Here is a 19,566-nt window from a genome sequence, read left to right as displayed (position 1 = left end):
CTCCACTTGAGTAATCCACATCTGTGGCCTCAACCTGGTATGTGACATCGACATGACTTGTTGGGACAGAGTTGTATCCCAGTGACTCCACCATTTGTGGAATATACTCGCTCTCTGTGTCAAGCAGAGTACCAGTTTACCTTTTTTTAAGTGAAACCTGGATAACTGGATGGGAAATACAGAATAAATCCCTGAGAGTCCACCCTTGTCCCTGCGGGACAGGGGCATTGGGTGCTGAGTTGTCTAAACATGGGATAAACTCTTGGCTGGATTTAAAAGGGCCTCAGGGGCAATAGCCTAGTAATTTCCTATGATTATATGATTTTTTGAAAGATGTCGCAGTAGCAGGAAAAGAATAGAGGATAAGCTGTGGAGTACCACTATTAAGTAAAGAGATCCATATGTAATAGTTGTCAGGTAGTGGGACGCAGGGACCAAGAATGAAAAAGAAGTAGCAGATAGAAGGATAGTGGTGGTGGAGTCTAAAAGCTGACAGACGGTAGGTAGGAAAGAAATATTTTCCATGAAGGAAGTGAGTTAGGTTCTTCTTGTATCTTCTCTGAAGTGTAAGGACTAGAGGGGTTAAAATGGTAGATATTAAGAATGTAGGTAAATTAGGAAGAATCGAGGGTTTATTTCAGAAAAGTAGAAGATACAGTGAGAACAGGTAGGTGCTGTTAGGGAGAAGTGTGACTATGAATGTATAGAAAGCAAAGCAGTATGGGAGGGTTAAACTGTCCGATATTTTACTTGCCTTCATGATCAAGGCTGTGGCTGAAAAGGGCTGTCAGTGGATGAGTTCAGTACTGAGCACATCACTACATAACTGGAATCAGTATTAAACCCTTTTTTCCCATTTTGAACATGGGGTAGGGGTGTTTACAACATCAATAGTGACCATCACCTAAAGCCAGTGTTCACACAACCAGCTGGGTAGCAGAAACCATCATCATTATGATCCCCCTTTTTTGGATGTTCTTCATCTCACATTGCTGCAGTCCTAACACTTGGGGTAGTCCGCTGTCCCAGTCGGCCCGAATACCAAAGTATAAGGCTGACGTCGGTCAAGGCGCACTAGTCTGACGTCAGGACGTCAGGGTACAAATGCGCATGACCGACGTCATATCCTCAGTCTTTTTTGCCACATGGTCCGATGCAGAAGCAGCGTTGCAAGTGCAGGTTGGCGTTCTGAGATTTTCCGAAGTCGGAGTTTCAGACCGAATCAAAGTTGGCTAAGTACCCCGTTGGGGAATATTTTGTTTTTTTCTTGCCTCAGTATTTTACCGGATGTCAGAAAAAGTGAATAACTGTATTTCTTGTGGGAAACAGATACCTCATAGGGATTACCATACCTTGTGTATACCTTGTTTAGGGCCTGAGCACGACGTTGTTGGCTGTCGCTCTTGTGCTAGATTTAACAAACGCACTATAAAGAGAAGATTAGATTGTGCCAGGTTAGTTTTTGGGAAGCGGTGTAATTATAAAATGCCGTCGGATGCTCCGACGCCCGCTTCGTCTAAAAAGCGCAAGGACAAAGCAGCAAAGCCTAGGCTGGAAGAACCGTCCGTCCCGGACGCCGGTTCTTTAGAGGGCTCGGTGGAGCCAGAGGTTCAGCCAGAAGTTTCTTTGGAGTCCCAGGGAGAGACTTTATTACTGCAAGATGTGACCTCTCAGGAGGTAGGCCAGGCTGAAGGGGCTTCTCAGGTAGCTGTTCTTCCCTCCCTTCCTAAGGTAGTTAGGCCCTCCCCTTCTGTTTCCAAGGCTTCTCCCAGGGGCAGGCCAGGTTTTGTTTCAGGTGTTACCCCTAGTTCTTCAGGGTCTGTGCCTAAGAAGCATATGCTTAAGATGGCAGAAGATTTGATTACAATGATTAGAGGTTCTATGCCCCCTCCTGATAAGAGGCCTAGGGTGGAACCTGAGCTTGGGAGTTTTGAGCAGGGTTCGGATGCTTCTGAGTCTTCGGCTGAAGACTTGCAGGAGTATTCTCCTTACTCTGATTCTGATGTAAATGATTCTACTCCTTCTGCTTCTCCTCCTGAGGATTTTTCTTTTTCAGAGACTCTTCATTCCATGAGGGAGCATTTTAAATGGGAAGGTCAGGATTTCTCTGATTCCAGGAAAAGGCTTAGGGAATTTTTGTTTCTACCCCAGCATAGGCCTTTAGCTATACCTCCTGTTCTGGATGTGGTGGAAGATGTTTTTGCAGAGGCTTCTCTGAACCCTGATTCTTTGCCTCCTGCTCCAGTTAAACCGGATAGATATTATAGGGTGCCTGAAGCTCATAAGTATCTTTTTAAGAGTCCTAGGGCAGACCCAGAAACTATTTCTCAGGGGCCTAAAGGTGTTAAGGCTTCTGTTGTTAAAAATCCTGTTCCTCCAGATAAAGAGGCAAGGGCTTTGGATAGATGGGGAAAGAAAGTGTATACTTCTTCCACTTTAGCCATGAGGGCTTTGAATTGCCAGTTTCACATGTTGAAATACCAAAATTATCTCCTTTCACAATTAAAGTCTAAGGTAGATGCTCTGGCGGAAGGTATTGAGTGTAAAGAGTTGCAGGATTTAGTTCATGTTTCTGAACAGGTGGGTAAGCATTCTTTGCAATGTGGTTTTGATGCTGTACAGGCCTCTTCGAGGGTGGCTGCCACTGGTTCGGTTCTTCGCAGGCACGCCTGGCTGAGGGATCAGAATTTAGCTGAGCATGTTAAGACAAGGATTTTAGATGCTCCTTTACAATCTGATGTGTTGTTTGGTTCGCCTGTGGAAGCAGTTCTAAAGAAAATGGAAGACAAGGCTAAGTCTATGCAGACTGTTAAAGATTTTTTGCAGGTTCAGCCTCTGAAGTTTAGTAGAAATTGGCCTACCAAGGGGTGGACATATCCTGCTTATGATTCCCAGTCTAGGGGTAGGTCTAGACGTGGTAGGGGCAGAGCTCAGGGTTCTTTTAGGCCTAGAACAGGGAGTTCACCTGCTCAGTCTTCTGGTGAGGGCAGGGGTCAGTCCTTTCGTAAACAGACCCAATGACCTGCCTTTTCAGCTGCCAGAATCTTCTCGTCTGGCAGCACCTTTGGGAGGAAGGTTGGCACTTTTCAGAGAAAACTGGAGTTTTATTACCCAAGACAGATGGGTATTGGATATCATTCACCATGGTTACAGGTTTTATTTCCATACTTTGCCTCCTTTCAAAGGCATGCCAGACATTCCTCCTCAACAAAGAAAAGAGGCTCACAAGCAAATTTCTCGGTTACTCCAAATAGGGGCCATTCAGCCGGTTCCTGTGCCAGAAAGGGGCCTAGGATTTTATTCACGCCTGTTCCTAGTACCAAAAAAGGGGAACACGTGGAGACCAATTTTGGATTTATCTATCCTCAACACTTATCTGGACATTCCCAAGTTCAAAATGTTGACGTTACAACAGCTTTTACCTCTGCTGGGCAAAGATCACTGGATGGTAACTTTGGATCTCAAGGAAGCTTACCTTCATGTTCCTATCAGGCTAATTTGCAGGAAGTATCTGCGTTTTCGAGCTGGGAATTCTCATTATCAGTTCTCTGCATTGCCCTTTGGCTTATCTACTGCGCCCAGAGTATTCACAAAAGTTCTGGCTCCAGTGATAGCTTTCTTCAGGCTAAACGGAATACAAATCTATCCTTATTTGGACGACTGCCTGATTCTGGCTCATGAAAGGGACGTGCTTCTTCAGCATCTGGAATATGTGATAGCAGTGCTAAGATGCCTAGGGTATTCTGTGAACGAAATAAAGTCCAGTCTAGTACCCTCTCAAGACATGTGCTTTCTGGGTGTGAGACTGAATACAGCAACCCAGATGGCCTTTTTAACCCTGGACAAACAAAAGAATCTTTCTCTTTACTTCCATCAACTATCTCATCAGTCCGGGCTGACTGCAAGGACAGTCCTTCAAGCCTTAGGGTTCATGGCATCTTGTATTCTGGTGCTTCCCAATGCCAAACTGCATATGAGGAAGCTGCAATGGTATCTCAAAAATGTATGGACACAGCACTGCCAGGATTTGGACACTGTCATTCCAATAATACCTTGCATTCAAAAGGAATTTTTGTGGTGGGCTCAGGAATGTCACCTAAACAAGGGACTCTCTGTGACCCGGCCAGAGGCGAGTCAGATTCTAACGACAGATGCCTCAGACACAGCTTGGGGAGCTCATCTGAATGGAAAGTGGATACAAGACAAGTGGCCTGCCAGACTGCAGCATCTACATATCAACATGAGGGAGATGTTAGCAGTCCAGTTTGCATTAATGGCTTTCAAGGATTTACTTCTTCCAGGGCAGGTGTTGATTCTAACAGACAACACAACTGTCATGTGGTACATCAACAAACAAGGGGGAACACATTCTTATCCTCTATGCAGGCAAGCAATGATTTTGTGGGAGACTGCGCTAAGCTTGCAACTGAATCTTCAAGCAAGGTTTCTGCTGGGAGCACAGAACTCCTTAGCAGATGTGTTAAGCAGGCAAATCATGGATCCCCACGAGTGGAAACTGGATCTTCATGTGTTTCAGAAATTGACAGTGTCATGGGGAACTCCAGACATAGATCTGTTCGCTTCTCCACTAAACCACCAGCTGCCAAAGTTTTGCACGAAAAGGTTTCATTACACAGCTTGGAAAGTGGATGCTCTTTCTTTCAGTTGGAGAAATCTTCATGTGTATGCCTTTCCACCTCTGCCTCTCCTCCCAAAGGTACTCCTAAAGGTCAGACAAGACAAGCCAAGGATGATTTTAATAGCTCCAGATTGGCCTCGGCAGCACTGGTACCCATTACTGAGGAGTCTGGTAAGGAAGCCTCCATGGCCCTTACCTTTGATTCCACACCTATTGTCTCAGAAGGACGGTCATCTACTCAATGTCAAGCTTCACTCTCTTCATCTAACAGCCTGGCATATTCTGTTTTGAACCATAGCAGGTCTCAGCTTCCTCAACAAGTTTTGAATGTGATTATGGAAGCCAGAAGACCTAGTACAAGGAAAGTGTACGCAGAAAAATGGAAGAGATTTTTATTTTGGAGTGCAGCAAAGGATTTGGATGTTTCTGAGCCTGATTTGAGTGTGGCTCTTCAATATCTTACTGAGTTATTGGACAAAGGTTTGTCTTTCTCTTCCATTAAGATTCATGCTGCAGCAATTTCAGCTCACTATGATTGTGACCCACCATTGTTTTCTCATCCTTTGTTCAAGCAATTTCTTAGAGGGGCAAAGAATATAAGACCCCACGAGAGCTCCTACTCCTGCTTGGGACCTCAATTTTGTGTTGGAGAAACTCACTCTACAACCTTTTGAGCCTGCAGCTACTGCTGAATTGAAATATTTGTCATGGAAGACTGCTTTTTTGTTAGCCATTACCTCTGCAAGAAGGGTGTCTGAATTGCAGGCCCTTATGGCGGTTGAGCCTTTCTTGATTTTTCATAAGGATAGGGTATCTTTACGTACTAATCCTTCCTTTATGCCTAAAGTGGTTTCTAGTGTGGCTTTAAACCAAACTATTCATTTGCCTACTTTTTATGCAAATCCCCAAAATAAGGGGGAAAAGATTTTGCACACTTTAGATGTACACAGGCAGTTGCGTTATTATTTAAGCAGGACTAAGGATTTTAGGCAGTCTCAGCAGTTGTTTGTTTCTTTTGCTTTGAGTTGGGGCAAGCCTGTGTCAAAACAAACTATTTCTAAGTGGATTGGGTTTTGCATTTCTTTCTGTTACTCCCATCATGGCAAAGAGATTCCAGCTGGGATTAGGCCTCATTCCACTAGGGCTACTGCCACTTCAACAGCATTTCTAAGGGGGGTGGCAACTAAGGATATTTTGGAGGCAGCTACTTGGAGTTCAGTGCATACTTTCTCTAAGCATTACCACCTTCCTCTCTACTCTAAATCTAGGGCTGGTTTTGCCACTGCTATTTTACAGGGCATGTTGGCAGCTCCTGCTTCTTTGTGATTTGCCATCCTCCCTTACCTCTGCTTTGGGATTCTACCCAAGTGTTAGGACTGCAGCAATGTGAGATGAAGAACATAGTACAGTTTTGTACCTACCATAAATGTAGATGTTCGAAGATCCACATTGCTGCAGTCCAATTTACCCTCCCTCCTTCCCCTCTGTGTTTATGGGTGGTTGTGTGGGTGGGATTGTACCTTTCTGACTTTGTATATATTGTACATATATTTGGTACAGGGGTGTTTGGTGTGTTGTTGTTTTTTTGGTTTGGCCTTATCTTTTTAGGGTCTTCTGACATCTGGGGCAAGAAAAGACTAAGGATATGACGTCGGTCATGCGCATTTGTACCCTGACGTCCTGACGTCAGACTAGTGCGCCTTGACCGACATCAGCCTTATACTTTGGTATTCGGGCCGACTGGGACAGCGGACTACCCCAAGTGTTAGGACTGCAGCAATGTGGATCTTCGAACATCTACATTTATGGTAGGTACAAAACTGTACTTTTTTCTACATGGGGTCTATGTGTCATGTCAGCTGTCGCTGTCTCAAGTCATTGTCACTCTCCTACCTTCCAATGATCATGCCTGACTGTCGCAAGTCTTCTTTCACAAAATACATGCATCACTTTGTTGGATGCCCTCACAGAAAAAAAAAAAGAAAGAAAAAAAGTAAAAAGAAAAACTTTCAAACTAATAAGTATTTACTCAGGACTCAAAAGAATGATGCCTGACTAATTACCTTGATAAATGTAAGTAAAGAAAAGGTCACTTTTCACACTTTCAACAAAGAACAAGGCATCAGAGTCATACCTCTCAACCTCTTAGAACAAGAAATCTGGATAAAAGTGGGACAAAGACCCCAAAATAAGGACAATTTTAAACTATTGCTCTTACACACTTAGAAAGTTAATAGAATAACAGATTTTGTATTAGCATGAATTTTTCTGGAGGGTATGAAGTTTGAAACTCAAATGTCTGTCATTGTTTTTTGACTTAAGTCTGTAATGATTTGCCACTAATTTGCCATAAAACCACAAGTTTATGAAAAATGGGGCAAAAATATGTACATTCTGTGAAAATCTGTACAGCTGAGAGGTATGATCAGAGGCACTCTACCAACTTCTGTAAAGTGACTCAGTGGATGGCACAAAGAAACTCTGTCAGGTTGCAAGGCAAAGACAGAAAGATAACGAAGATAGTCAGACACCCTTCATAAGGGATGGCACCAGCAACCTGCTCACCAGTCCACTGGACATCAAAGGCAGATGGAAGGAGTCCTTCCAGAATCTTCCTAATGAAGAAAACTCCATAGAAGCTGTGCTGCCCTTGACACAGCCTATGATGAGAGAAGAGGAGGAGTCCATCCTAGAAGAAGTGTAAACAACACTGAGGAAAATGAAGACAGGGAAAGCAGGAGGCTCAGATGACATTACAGCAGCTATAAAGATGCTGGGTAGGATAGGGGTGAAATGGCTCCTCAGGTTACTCATAGCAGTGTGGAGAGAAGGGGTAAAACCAATGACTGGAGAATAAAGACACTAGAACAAAGGGGACATTCACAACTGTGAAATTGTGAAATCAGAAGGTGCTTGAAATTAAGATGGAAGGGAAAACAGTGGAACAGAACAGCGTCAAGTATGTGGGAGTGGTGACTGAGGAGAAGGGAAGTCTGAATGAGGAAGTCAAAGTTAAAATCAGGGGGGGCTGCAGCCAACTGGTACATCGTGTTTGGGGTAGTGTATGACAGACAAATGCCAAAGAGGCTGAAAAACAAGCTGTATAAAACAGTGGGGAGACAAGTACTACAGTGTGGTACAAAAACCTGGGCAGTAAAGGCAGAACAGAAGAGGAAGCTAGAGGTGAGGGACACGGAGTACCTGAGACGTGGCAGGATGCACACTGCTGGACAGAGAAAGAAATGAGAACACAAGAGCAGATCCAAAGTACCTCCAGTTGCAGAAAAGGTCAGAGAACAGATTGCAGTGGCATGGGCACATGTCCAGGAAAGCAGCAGACAACTTGTTGTAGAAGATTTGGGACAGACAGGAAGAAGGCAAGAAGAAACGAGGGGATCCAGGAAAGAGGTGGATAGATTGTATGAGAGAAGACCTGTGACAGTCAGGCATGAATGTCAAAGAAGGCAGGAGAGTGATGCTGAATAGGGAGAGATGGCAGCAAGTGACATGACACCCCGACTCTATAGAGAAAATAGAAAAAGGGGGTTTGATGATGATGTGGAAAGTGTAATAACTATAAAGGGTCAAGTGAAGGAAGGAGCTTACAATATATCTGAGCTGTACATAGTATTGGCAAAATAAGTTGTAAAATTAGCAGTGGAACACAGTATTTGCATTGTAATTCCCAAATAATTGTATTTGTTAAAACCCCATCTTAATACAGGCCTCAGAAACTAACACCACATTTCCCATGAAACACATTGACCTGAAGCCACTGTTTGGCTGTTCATGGGATCATTTTTGATATTAATTTTTCAATTAAGATGGGAAGGAAAGAGAGCTAAACAGACAGGGTCAGTCCACTGAAGGAGAGAGCCCAAAGAAAAACTATCAGTGGAGGGCTGACTAGGAAAGGTAAGTTTGTGGATAGGTGAAGGTAAGGGCCTAGGAAGTAAAGATAGTGGACAGGGAAAAAAAAAACAAAAATAGGAGAGTTAGAGAACAGGTAGATGGAAAGAAAGAGAAGTAGGGGCTGCAGTTCAAGTATATAGAAACTGTAAGTCTAGGGGAACTGTTTTGAGTCAATAGAGTGAGACAGGGAGATAGGTGCCACCTAGTTGGCAGTGTTCGATATTAAAGAGTAGCTTCTTATGGAGGACAGCAGGGCTTGGGAAGTACAGTGTGGGATAGGAGTAATGTTAAGAACAGAGGAGAGGGCAAGCAATAAGTTAAGGAAGGGCTTATGCTGCTGGTCGACCTAGCTAGGGAGTGTACATAAAAGTGAAAAATTTAAATTATAGTATCTAAACAGGTCTATATTTGGAACTGTCAGGTGTATTAGGAACACATACTTTCTTCTGTTTTATATTTCTTCTTAGAGGGACTGTTGCATAGGAAGGTTCAGGTTCAAATTCCTCAATGTAGATAATAGATACATGCTGATAAGGTGGGAGAAGGACGTTGGTCAGTAGCAACAGGGCAGTTACCCACTGGAGAGCAATATGGTCAGGTTAGACAGTTTCTTCTGTTTTATATATAATCATAAAACAATTGTAACATTAGCCCTTGTGATGCACTCTAATAAGGCTGTACATCTCAGAAAGTAAAAAGCCCTTACAAACATGTCTATGGCATCAGTATACTTTTAAGAAATGTATACAGAGAAAAGTAGATGGATAGACATGCATTATCAAATGCTACATATAATGTATAAAAATATATGTTTCATGGTGACATTTTAGCATATCCAGTATATAGCTGAAAACACAAGCATACCTTATCAAGATCGGTTGTCTTTTGTGCAAACAAATCCCAAAGGAATATTTTCTTCTGTGTTTATCCACATAAACAAGTCTCCTCATCTTCAGGTTCCCTAGCTACGTGGTTCCCCTTTTATAGTGTACATTCAAGGCTGTGAGCATGGTGAAGATGTAATTGAGGTGTGAACTCATTTTCTGAATTCAAAATACTTGATTCCGTGTAGCCGCTGTAACAGTAATGCAGGTACTCCCTCAGTGTTTGTTGCTAATGGATTACAACTGTGAATGATTATTGGTAAGGAGAAGGAAAACACAGCAGCAATTCAGACTCCCTAATCTCCCCTGGGTGTGTTAGCCAGGTTAGACTTACAAAGTGTAGAAGTAATTATGCCAAGGTTTTAAATGTAAGTAAGCAGCACACATTCCACAGTTTCTTTTTGGTAACATCCAACATCCCCCTTCATTTCTCGACAACTATATATTATTGCCATTTAATATCCTCACACATTTTAAGGACAGTTATACTGAATGCCTTACAGACTGGTCAGATAAGACACGAATGAGCAACAAATGCAAGGAGATAAGACAGAGCTACATTTGTGCAAGCAGTAGTCATAAATGGTTGTGTGATCACTCGATGTACTGCATCTGAAATTAATAAATGTACAAACAACTCACATGTTTTGTTAGTACTGTGGATGATGTTGCATTTGGTTATGTGAATAATGATTCTCATTCTCTGCTGCAAAGCTGTTTCTGTGGCAAAGAGGGCTAAGCCACCCTTGCTGTGTTTTGAAGATTCATTGGAGTAAGAATTCAAATCCACACCTGTGTAAAAATATTTCATGTATGCCAACATGCATTTTGTAGTGTTTATTTAATAGATTTCTTTATTTCTCCTAATTTTCTCTTTTTCTAATTTTTCTATGCCAGTGTTTGAATAGTGCACAGCTTAGTGCAAACAAGGGGAATGGAGAAATGCGGTGAATGTCATGTTTAGCTTCCTTATCTTGTTTGCACAATGTTTAGCAGAACATAAACCTGGACTATTGGCCCACACAGAAAGCAGACATAATGCCTCTAGACAAGGACATAGACAGAGTAAAGGTTGAGATTTTTGTTGAGATGCATTGTTGAGATTTTTGCTTTCCATCGTGCAGCACCCTTAAACGAAGTTGTGAGATGGCTAGCAAGCTTCCCCAACACCGGCAGCCATCAAATACCTGCAGATAGGAAGCAGTCAACAATGTCAAAATGGATGCATTTTTTTACTTGGGTTGGGCACCACACAAACATGCTAAGTGGCATTGTGAGGCGATTAACACACACAACTTAAGAATGAGTACGGAATTACGGAAGTGTTTTTTTAACTTTTCCTGTGGTGTCAGGTGTAAGTGTAGGGATGTAATACAGATGGTCATGGACTCTATTACACAGATTATAATTTATTTGTACTTTTGTGACAGTCTAGTTTATATCAAAGGGGTTCGCCCTGCACAAAAGGCAATTGCACGGCTTGAATAATCCAAAATCCAAAAAGTAAGCCAGCAAACTGTGAGACTGAAATAATATTTATAGTGCTTCTGGATATACTTTTTATCAAGTTTGTGTTGGTTTTTGGTTCAATTTATTCAGTAATGCAATGAGAAGCCCTTGAGTACTGGTTGCATAAATCAGAAATGTATCAGCCAGGATTCAATACCTTTTTATTGGGCCTGACAGAGCATGTCTTAACCAATAATGTCTTTTTTTCTATCAGGACCCATGCTATTGGCAGATTAAATGGATGGCTATGGGGGCATCATTTGCCCCCATTTATGCTGACCTTTTTATGGCCTTTATTGAAGAACCGCTTATCTATGATGCAGGCCATAATTTGTACCTGACAGAGATTGACATACGGAGGAGTTATTTGGATGATTGCTGGATGGTATGGAGGTCGGATGTAGAATATTTGTCTGAATTCATTGACTATTTAAATGAAAAGAAATGGGGTTTACACTTCACAGTTAACTTTGACATGAACATCATCACTTTTCTTGATGTTTCCATTTCCAGAAAATCAAATCACACTCTATGTACTGAAGTTTTCTGGAAGTTTCCCCAATATAACACCCTCTTCCATGCATCCAGCTTTCATCCATCCCATATAACAAAAAATATCCCCAAATCGCAATATATTAGAATAAGATGTATTTACTCCAGTGATTCCACCTTTCAGAAATACAGACAGGATCTGACTCACAGATTCAGGGACATGGGGTATCGGATGAGACATGTCCTACAGGTTAGTAATTGGGCCAAAACACTTAAGAGATAAGATATTTTGATATACAAACAATGGGAGCAGCATAGGTTGTCACCTATTAGGTTAGTGTCTACTTATGGTAGGAATTCTGATTTGTTAATAAATAGTGTGCAAAGACACTGGAATATCCTACTGAGTGATCACAATCTAATGTCCTACCAGAAAGATGTTTTTCATTTCATAAGGGCAGAAACCTAGCCTCACACTTTAACCATTACAAACACATTCCAGGATACCAACTCAAGAAGTGCAAACTACAGTAACGGGTGAGGTGCTCACAGGATGTTACCCATGTAGACATTGCACTCACTGCAGTAAGGTTTTTAAGTCCAAACATTTTGCAAGTAAGAACTGTGGCACAGTTTATGATATTAACTTTTTTGCCAATTGCAGTAGCGAATGGTTGATATGTGGCTGTGGCTCCTTCTACATCGGACGAACTTCACAATCACTTAGACTGAGAATCTCTGAACACACCAGTGACATGAGGAATAAAAAACCAAGCAGTGCTCTATATAAACAGTCCACAAAACATTCATATGCCAAGTTTAGTTTTATGGTTATAGACATTATAAAAGGGAATAAATCCAACAAAGCGGGGTGGCATTCCATTCTTGACACAAATCTGTCATCTGTATTTATGAATGATTCATGACTATGTCTGACAAGCAGTTCTTCTGTGGCAAAGATGGAAAATCACCACTGTGCACGAAAATGTTTTGTCCCTTCTCCACAGGTTTGAATCCCAAATTGTAAAAGTCAGCTTTAGCAGTGTATAAAGCCTAGCAAATATGTGTTGCGTCGTGACATTCATGCCCCCCAGTGCATGGCAGCAAAGTTAAATGACCTAACAATCGCAGCAGATACCCCTCAGACTAACATCGTGTCAGATTACCCCTCCAGTTTTAAAAATTCCATTCCTCCCTGCTTGGCACTGTTGCTCTCCACTTAACATTGTGCAGACATTGGTGACATCATTGCTTGGATTTGTGCACTACGAGTAAACACAATAACAGGAATTAGTGGGAAATCATTGTGATGCCCGTGTACTGGCACAGCAATCAAGGAGCCTCAATCGTCACCACTAACACCAGTGAGGGGCGTCCACATTGGGAAGGATAACAAGTACACACACAGTAAAGTACAATTTCCTTTAAGAGCACACAGAGATCACAGTCAGTCTGGGGCTGGTTTCTCCCTTTCTCTCCAGATCCCCAGTAAGACTCCCCACTGCACAGCTATAAGGTCCAGATCTCAGCCTAATGGTCAAGCTAAAGCCTCCAGCACCCTATCTGTCCAACCAGTGCTTCGTGTCCATGCCCAAGTAGCTGACACACACACTTTGAAATATGAGTTTTATATACAAACACACAAGACACTCATTGGCAAGGCTGGCACTAGTTCTGCAGCTATCCCCCTTCTACCCAGACTATACAGTAGTACCACTTGCCACCAACCACTAATAAGGGCCTTATCAAAGGGTGTCCAATTATTACTGTGCAATATTATTATATAAACGGTAAGTGTAACTGAGCAGCAAGATTTACTTGTTGTGGCTTTGTACAGTATCACTATATACATGTAATGTACTCTAGAGCTTACATTATCTCGACATAAAACAGCCACACTTGAAAGGTTTAAAATATTTAATAAAAAATAATAAAGAATACAAGACAGTGCTTTGTACTACACAGTGCTAGTCAAGACTTCGGAGATCACAGGAAAATGTTTAAAATAATACAGTAGAAGAGTTCTGACATCAATATACAAAACAGCTAGTCTAAACTTACTATTTTCTATCTATTTCTTAAGAGCAAACCCAGTTCTAAAATAAACGTACATACAGAGCACAGGCAGAGTGCTGTTGAGTGTATGTTCTCAAGACAAATGCAAAATGTTCTCTCTCTCTCTGAGAAAGTCCTTTAAATTGATAATACATCCTACTTGACTCATTTTAGATAACATCATTCTTAACAATTCTCTGGTTCCCAGGCTGACAGAAATATTACAGTTCATAGTAAGCTTGCACCTGGTCAGGAAGCACAGGAATAAACAACATTATACATGTAAATTCTAGCAATTAACTTTGGTCTCAAAACAATAGGAATAATTCCTTCATCCAGACATCCTGGCTCTGGGTTTTGAGATCAAACAATTATACAATGCTTGACTTATCAGCTTTCCTCCAGCAAAGTGCAATGTGGTTACATTTTTGCAGTTCAATATCCAATACAGTCTTTTCACATTTAAGAGAACAAGTCTGTGGCTTATATTAATATTTACAAATGGCAGAATTATCTACAAAGTTCTATCTAGCTAGGCTGGCAGCCTTCACAGTCATTATTTGCTATTACTTTGGGATTAGACATGTCTGGATTTAGAGAAGAAGGTGATCAATTTAGGGTGCAGAGGTAGGATGTTCAGGAATCCAAAATAGTTATTGTACTTCTGGTAAAGCACCACAGGCTTGTGCAGGGGGAGTAATCTGGTATCTTATAAATGTCTGAGGCTTGGAATAGTCTGGGCAAGGCTGTATCCAGTGTGACTGGGTGACTGGCATCCCACACACTGGTGAACAGTGTAGGCACCACCTCAACAATCTAAAAAGGTGCAAGAGGGATACACTCAACCAGTGGATGGATGACATTTAAGCTACAGAAATCCAACAATTGTGTAAGTATGCTAATAAAGGGAAGCAAGTGGTATATGTGCAGCACAAGAGAAGTATTATTCCATCAGTCCATCCTCAACCCCTTTTCCCATTTTTCACATGGGATCAGGGTGTCACTTCAGCAGTGACAATCCTCTCAAGCCAAGGTTTATGGTGCAGGTGGCTAGCCATGCCATGGTAGTTCATTTGTACCACTCACTTACACACACACACACTCACCTATGGCCAGTTTAGAGTGCCTAATTCACATATTGCATGTCTTTTAAATATGGGAGGAATCTAGAGCACCCAGAGGGAGCCCACATGACCACAGGGAGGACATGCAGACGCCGGCTAGAAGGCATACCAGCCAAGAATCGAACAGGAAAGTTTTTTGCTGTGAGGCAACAACACTAACTGCTGCACCATCATTATAGCTTTAAAAGTTAAAGAAAAATGTTTTTGGTTTCTATGTATTAGTAGCAAAGTAAGCATGCATGTCCTAACTGTAAAAGCAAGTATACATGCATAAGCCTGTAGCACAAACCAACTTTGGAGTCAAGTGTAAGACTGTAGTCAGAGGTTGTGGGTTCAAATACTACAAGTAACAGCTATGCAATACTGGAATTCTTTAATAATATTACATAAATTAAAGTCTAACAGCAGAAACAAAGCAGAGGTTGTCCACCACAGAGAGGTTTAAAACTGTTTAATACTAAAAATCAGTAAGTATAAGCAAAATAAAAATGTAGTAAAACGTTATGTCATCTTAAAGTAACTGGATGAGCTCTCCTCCAGTTTTTTAGTATTAAATAGTTTTAAACCTCTCCATGGTGGAGAAGCTTTGGTTTGTTTCTACTGTTAAGTTTTAGATTGGCAAGCTGCCTTTAACTGTTTATGGTGAGTTTTTTTTTTACCTGGGTTTAAATTAAAATCTATATAAGTGGCATAAAAACCTGCTATTAACTGTAATCTGTATTAATAGAATAAGTAAATCTGCAAATATGCACATTGCAAGAATTACTTTGAGCAATATATACTTACAGTTTGCAGTTGTTAGGAAGTATATTTAAGTGTAATACTTTAGATAAAAATAGTTGTATTGTGATAATGCATTGCATGTCACATATCTTCTTCTTCTTTCGGCTTTTCCTGGTTAGGGGTTACTAATTTTATCATTTTTTTCCTCTCAACACAATCCTTATCAAAATGTCTCCATGTCATCCATCTGTAACAGATAATTAAATGCTTCACAACACAGCCAGGTACGTGAACCCCAGTGGGTCAGCCTGTCCCTGTTTCACTGGCTCCAACACGATAGCCAGCACATCTGGGAACCCAACCTTGCAGTACTGTCTCTGATGCCCCTGCACTACCTGTGCCCTCAGGCACTACTCTGGCAGCTGGTGATCTGGTACCCTCCGGGAGTACTGGTGGAGGTGGAGATTTCATCACCTGCCAGGAGATGCCAGGGTTGGTGTGTAGGGTCATGTACGGCAGCATTGGTGTATATCTGCACCAAATGGAGAAGCTGCTCTCCCTCTTGGTCTGTAGTTGGAGACAGTGTCAGGCACTCCAGCAGACAGCAGAGTAAATGGGCAGTGATGACAGTCCTGCAGATGACTAGATTCTTACTTTCACCATATTTGGGCATGAGCTTGCATTGTCTCCTTCATCACCATAGTCATGGTGTCCCCTAAGCTTTTGTGTCCTCACTCCAATCATGGTGTCCCCCATCTTCTGTGCCCCTCACCATCCCTGTGTTTTCTCTTATTTGTCCTGTTTTCATTTGATTCCTCACCTACCCAACTTACCTGACCCAGAAATACCAAATTCCTTAATCAGCATTCCTCTCTTACTGAAGTAAAAAAAAAATGGGCCCTTGTCCTATAAAAAAAAAAAAAAAAAAAGAACAAATCGTCCCATACATGGCTCTCTGTTTCGCACATTTGTCTTCATTGAAGTACTTGATTTGGTCCACCAGCTAATATTCTGTATGCATTTTAATTTTACACTGCTGAAAGAATGGATAGCTATGGTCTTTACCTCCTTCCTGCAAATTCCTATATTGCTTTCCCTTTGTTCTTCCCCCTGCTTGCCCTGCCCCCCATTTCACCACTTTCCTATCTACCTTATTTTAGCACCAAAAATGTGGTCAAAAAATACAGTCACACTCAACATACAACTGTCAAAAAATGGAGCCCTTCAGTTTTTGGCCTGTATGTGCTTAGTTTTGGCATCACTCACCAACACTGAACAATTCTTTTAGTGTGGTTACCTCTGTGCAATGCTGCTTAAGCACACTGTACTACATCCACACACAGTAACAAAACCTGGGCAGTAAAGGCAGAACAGAAGAGGAAGCTAGAGGTGAGGGACACGGAGTACCTGAGACGTGGCAGGATGCACACTGCTGGACAGAGAAAGAAATGAGAACACAAGAGCAGATCCAAAGTACCTCCAGTTGCAGAAAAGGTCAGAGAACAGATTGCAGTGGCATGGGCACATGTCCAGGAAAGCAGCAGACAACTTGTTGTAGAAGATTTGGGACAGACAGGAAGAAGGCAAGAAGAAACGAGGGGATCCAGGAAAGAGGTGGATAGATTGTATGAGAAGACCTGTGACAGTCAGGCATGAATGTCAAAGAAGGCAGGAGAGTGATGCTGAATAGGGAGAGATGGCAGCAAGTGACATGACACCAAGACTCTATAGAGAAAATAGAAAAAGGGGGTTTGATGATGATGTGGAAAGTGTAATAACTATAAAGGGTCAAGTGAAGGAAGGAGCTTACAATATATCTGAGCTGTACATAGTATTGGCAAAATAAGTTGTAAAATTAGCAGTGGAACACAGTATTTGCATTGTAATTCCCAAATAATTGTATTTGTTAAAACCCCATCTTAATACAGGCCTCAGAAACTAACACCACATTTCCCATGAAACACATTGACCTGAAGCCACTGTTTGGCTGTTCATGGGATCATTTTTGATATTAATTTTTCAATTAAGATGGGAAGGAAAGAGAGCTAAACAGACAGGGTCAGTCCACTGAAGGAGAGAGCCCAAAGAAAAACTATCAGTGGAGGGCTGACTATGAAAGGTAAGTTTGTGGATAGGTGAAGATAAGGGCCTAGGAAGTAAAGATAGTGGACAGGGGAAAAAAAAACAAAATTAGGAGAGTTAGAGAACAGGTAGATGGAAAGAAAGAGAAGTAGGGGCTGCAGTTCAAGTATATAGAAACTGTAAGTCTAGGGGAACTGTTTTGAGTCAATAGAGTGAGACAGGGAGATAGGTGCCACCTAGTTGGCAGTGTTCGATATTAAAGAGTAGCTTCTTATGGAGGACAGCAGGGCTTGGGAAGTACAGTGTGGGATAGGAGTAATGTTAAGAACAGAGGAGAGGGCAAGCAATAAGTTAAGGAAGGGCTTATGCTGCTGGTCGACCTAGCTAGGGAGTGTACATAAAAGTGAAAAATTTAAATTATAGTATCTAAACAGGTCTATATTTGGAACTGTCAGGTGTATTAGGAACACATACTTTCTTCTGTTTTATATTTCTTCTTAGAGGGACTGTTGCATAGGAAGGTTCAGGTTCAAATTCCTCAATGTAGATAATAGATACATGCTGATAAGGTGGGAGAAGGACGTTGGTCAGTAGCAACAGGGCAGTTACCCACTGGAGAGCAATATGGTCAGGTTAGACAGTTTCTTCTGTTTTATATATAATCATAAAACAATTGTAACATTAGCCCTTGTGATGCACTCTAATAAGGCTGTACATCTCAGAAAGTAAAAGCCCTTACAAACATGTCTATGGCATCAGTATACTTTTAAGAAATGTATACAGAGAAAAGTAGATGGATAGACATGCATTATCAAATGCTACATATAATGTATAAAAATATATGTTTCATGGTGACATTTTAGCATATCCAGTATATAGCTGAAAACACAAGCATACCTTATCAAGATCGGTTGTCTTTTGTGCAAACAAATCCCAAAGTAATATTTTCTTCTGTGTTATCCACATAAACAAGTCTCCTCATCTTCAGGTTCCCTAGCTGCATGGTTCCTTTTCTATAGTGTACATTCAAAGCTGTGAGCATGGTGAAGATGCAAATGAGGTGTGAATTCATTTTCTGAATTCAAAATACTTGATTCCGTGTAGCCGCTGTAACAGTAATGCAGGTACTCCCTCAGTGTTTGTTGCTAATGGATTACAACTGTGAATGATTATTGGTAAGGAGAAGGAAAACACAGCAGCAATTCAGACTCCCTAATCTCCCCTGGGTGTGTTAGCCAGGTTAGACTTACAAAGTGTAGAAGTATTATGCCAAGGTTTTAAATGTAAGTAAGCAGCACACATTCCACAGTTTCTTTTCAGTAACATCCAAAATCCCCTTCATTTCTCGACAACTATATATTATTGCCATTTAATATCCTCACACATTTTAAGGACAGTTATACTGAATGCCTTACAGACTGGTCAGATAAGACACGAATGAGCAACAAATGCAAGGAGATAAGACAGAGCTACATTTGTGCAAGCAGTAGTCATAAATGGTTGTGTGATCACTCGATGTACTGCATCTGAAATTAATAAATGTACAAACAACTCACATGTTTTGTTAGTACTGTGGATGATGTTGCATTTGGTTATATGAATAATGATTCTCATTCTCAGCTGCAAAGCTGTTTCTGTGGCAAAGAGGGCTAAGCCACCCTTGCTGTGTTTTGAAGATTCATTGGAGTAAGAATTCAAATCCACACCTGTGTAAAAATATTTCATGTATGCCAACATGCATTTTGTAGTGTTTATTTAATAGATTTCTTTATTTCTCCTAATTTTCTCTTTTTCTAATTTTTCTATGCCAGTGTTTGAATAGTGCACAGCTTAGTGCAAACAAGGGGAATGGAGAAATGCGGTGAATGTCATGTTTAGCTTCCTTATCTTGTTTGCACAATGTTTAGCAGAACATAAACCTGGACTATTGGCCCACACAGAAAGCAGACATAATGCCTCTAGACAAGGACATAGACAGAGTAAAGGTTGAGATTTTTGTTGAGATGCATTGTTGAGATTTTTGCTTTCCATCGTGCAGCACCCTTAAACGAAGTTGTGAGATGGCTAGCAAGCTTCCCCAACACCGGCAGCCATCAAATACCTGCAGATAGGAAGCAGTCAACAATGTCAAAATGGATGCATTTTT

General features: G+C 41.3%; 1 pseudogene; it reads left to right on the top strand.

Moving 5' to 3' along the window:
• LOC122814424 overlaps positions 1–19,566 on the top strand; it is a 652,984-nt pseudogene that overhangs the window by 615,159 nt on the left and 18,259 nt on the right.

The sequence above is a fragment of the Protopterus annectens genome, chromosome 10.part0 (genome assembly GCF_019279795.1).
Source record: "Protopterus annectens isolate FY-2018-M chromosome 10.part0, PAN1.0, whole genome shotgun sequence".
Lineage (NCBI taxonomy): Eukaryota > Metazoa > Chordata > Ceratodontiformes > Protopteridae > Protopterus > Protopterus annectens.
The sequence above is the reverse complement of the archived record's forward strand: the minus strand, read 5'-3'. Positions and strand labels throughout refer to the sequence as shown.